The sequence below is a fragment of the Echinops telfairi genome, unplaced genomic scaffold (assembly GCF_000313985.2).
Source record: "Echinops telfairi isolate 266 unplaced genomic scaffold, ASM31398v2 ScPeMD7_70;HRSCAF=299, whole genome shotgun sequence".
NCBI lineage: Eukaryota > Metazoa > Chordata > Mammalia > Afrosoricida > Tenrecidae > Echinops > Echinops telfairi.
This window is the reverse complement of record NW_022103968.1, coordinates 60,888,228-60,891,539: the sequence shown is the minus strand read 5'-3', so window position 1 is coordinate 60,891,539 and position 3,312 is coordinate 60,888,228.

Below are 3,312 nucleotides of genomic sequence, written 5' to 3'. Positions count from 1 at the left end.
AGAGTATTGTTTTTGTCTCCACAGAATTGGAAGTGTGCATGCAGACCCCACCACAGTGCACCAAACCCTGGGGACAATGTAGCCACATGGAAAAATGCATGAAAAGATTGGGCTACAGGGCAGGCCCCAATCAGAGCAAAACTGACCCCCCCACCCCCACCCCGCTCTAGCAGTATGTGCTACAGAGAACAGCACTAAACCTACAGGTTGCAGAGAGGGGCAGGCATGCCACACCCAAATGGAAACAAACCAAGAAAGAAAAAGAGAAAGGGAAGGTGTGAACCCCCTATTGGCACACCAAGCCCTGAGGAAGATGTCCCTGCATGGAGCTGCTAAGGCACAGTGAGGACCGTAGGGCAGACAACAGTTCAAGACATTTTGGCCCCTCACTCACTGGAGTATACCACGACAGAGGACAATACTGGGGACACAAGGTGAGGAGTTAGTCCAGTCTGAAACACTGCCACCCACCTCCGCCGTCCCCGCAGTGAGGCAACCGGAGAAGGGAGCATAACAGATCAGCAATGGAAACAAAGCAAAGCCACAACAGCCCTGAAGAGTTAACCAAACAGACTTTAGGCTAGGAGAGGCAGCTCCTGGAATTCCCTGAAAACCAGTGGGGAGACCGTCATAAAGGTCAGTGGGCAGATCTGGAATTGCGCATGTTTTTGTTTTTTCTTTTTTTTCAATCGTTTGCTTTCTTTTTGTTTGGTCTCTATGATTGTTGGGTTGCCCACTCGTATAAGACAGGCATGGGAAGCAAGCTTGAGGGGAAAGCAAAGGGACCGACGGTCCCAGAGGGACTGTGGGGAGAATGAGGCAGGGGAACAACTAGGGAATTAAAATCAACAACAACAAGGACGTATAGTTCCTGAGGGGTGGGGCGCAGGGTGGGGGAGCAACAGCAATATAGCTGAGAGGAATTACTAAGAGGTGGAAGTTTGGCGAGAGTATGGTGGGGCAGGAGGAAGGTTAAAAGGAAACAGGAACTATCTAGGAAGCAAAGATGAATAGAAGTATAAGCATAGGTATGTACATATGTTAATACATTAATTCATAACAATAGCGGTATTGGCCCATGTACATATATTTATATGGCAATTCACTGAGATTGTGGATGGACTTCAGGCCTCTGCTCATTTCCTCCCTCAAGGCAAGAACTTTTCATTCTAACAACCTGGCATTCTGTGACGCTCACCCTCCCAGCACAATGGCTGAAGACAAAATGGGTGCATAAGCAAAGGTGGTGAAGAAAGCAGATGGTGTTCGGGTATCAAATGATATAGTGTATGGGGGTCTTAAATGTTTGAAATTAAACTAATGGCCATCTAGCGGAGAAGCAACAAGCCCACATGGATGAAGCACACCAGCCTGTGAGATCATGAGGTGTCACCAGGCAACAGGCATCAGAAGACCCAAAACACTCAAACAAACGAACAAAAAACCATATTGTTGAGAATAAGAGGGGTCAGAGCAGAGATCCAAAGCCCATCTGTATACAATGGGACCTCCCCTCACAGAGGGGTCACAGAGCAGGGATTAGTCAATCAGGGTGCAGTAAAGCACCAATGAAATACACAATACTCCTCTGGTTCCTTGAGGCTTCCTCACCTATCATGACCCCAGTACTGCCTTTTTACTGTGGGCTCAAACGGAGCATGCGCACAGGTACAGATAAGACATAAGAGCTCACCACACATGGAATCCAAGAACAGGAATGGGAGTAGCAATACCAAGAGAGTGGGGGAAGGTGAGGAGAGGAGGTGAGGAAGGGGGAACCCCCGCTCCTATCCCCAGGAGAACAAACAACAGAAACCCTGGGGGAAGAGAGAGAGCGGCTGGTGTAAGAAATGAAAATAATAATAATTTATAATTTATCAAAGGACCACGAGGGTGGGAGGGTGGAGGAGGGAGGGAGGAAAAAAGGAGCTGACACCAAGGCTCAATAGAAAGTAAATGTCTAGAAAATAATGATGGCAACATATGTACAAATGCTTGATACAGTTGATGTATGGATTGTTATAAGAGCTGTAAGAGCCCTCAATAAAATGATTTAAAAAACAAAAAGCCAGAGCTGGAACAAAAAGAAAAGACAGAAAAATTAATTAAAGAAACAAAGAATTAGGGCAATGAATACCACAAGCAGACAAAGACAATACTAGGAAGGAAAATTACAGGCCAGTATCTCTCATGAACATAGATGTAAACACCAGCAAAATATTAGCCAATCAAACCAAACACTATAAAAAGGAGTTAAACACCTTAACCAAGAGAGAGATATGTCTCAGGTATGCAAGGCTGGTCAACATTTGCAAATCAATTGATGTAATCTATCCAATCAACAGGCTATCAATATGATCATATCCATAGATGCAGAAAAAAGGGGTTTGATGGAATCCAACAACCCGGGGAACGAGAACTTTCTCAATTTATTAAAAAATATCTATACTTCCCCCAAACCCTCTGTGGTTGTTAGGCGCCATTGAGCCAGCTGAGACTCATCCAGCAGAATCACAAACTGCCGAGCCCAGTGGTTCTCACAATTCCATTGGAGCCCACTTTGCAGCCCCGTGTCAAACTGTCTCCCTGAGGCTCTTCCCCCTACCCACCCCACCCCCGCAGCCCTCTTCTTTCCCAAGCATGACGTCCCATCCACTACAGGGACCAGTTCCTTCAGATAACGTGTCCAAAATAGGTAAGAAGAAGTCTTGCCATTCTATCTTCTAAGGAGCTTTCTGGCCGTACTTCGTCCAAGACAGAGCTGTTTATTTTAGCAGTCCAGCCCACTCTCCACTGCTAGTGAACTGCCCCTTTGGGTTTCTGAGACTGTAAATCTGTCCAAGAGCAAAGATCCCAATCCTTCCCCGGTGACCCAGCTGATGGGTTCAACCTGCTAAGCTTGATGTCAACTCCCCGCACCACCAGGGGCCGCTGGCCCTCCGTGGTACTCTCGGTATTCCTCCTCTCCGTCAAATACAGTCATTCTGCCGGCGGCCACACGCATGCGAGGCCATTGAAAACATCATGGCTTGAGCCAGGCACACCGAGCTTTCAAATGAGAGATTTGCTCTTTCACAGCTGAAAGAGGTCTTGTGAAGCCGCAGATTTGTCCAGTGTCATAGGACCCCTGGTGGTGTGGTGGGTTACGCTCGGTGGCTAACTGCAAGGCCAGTTTGAAACCACCAGCTAGTTGTTCCTTGGGAGAAAGAAGAGGCTTTCTCAGAAACCCACAAGGGCACTCTGCTCTCAGTCAAATCCATCGGATGCAGTAATGATGCCCCTCATTTCACGGCCTCTTCTTTTTTTTTTTTT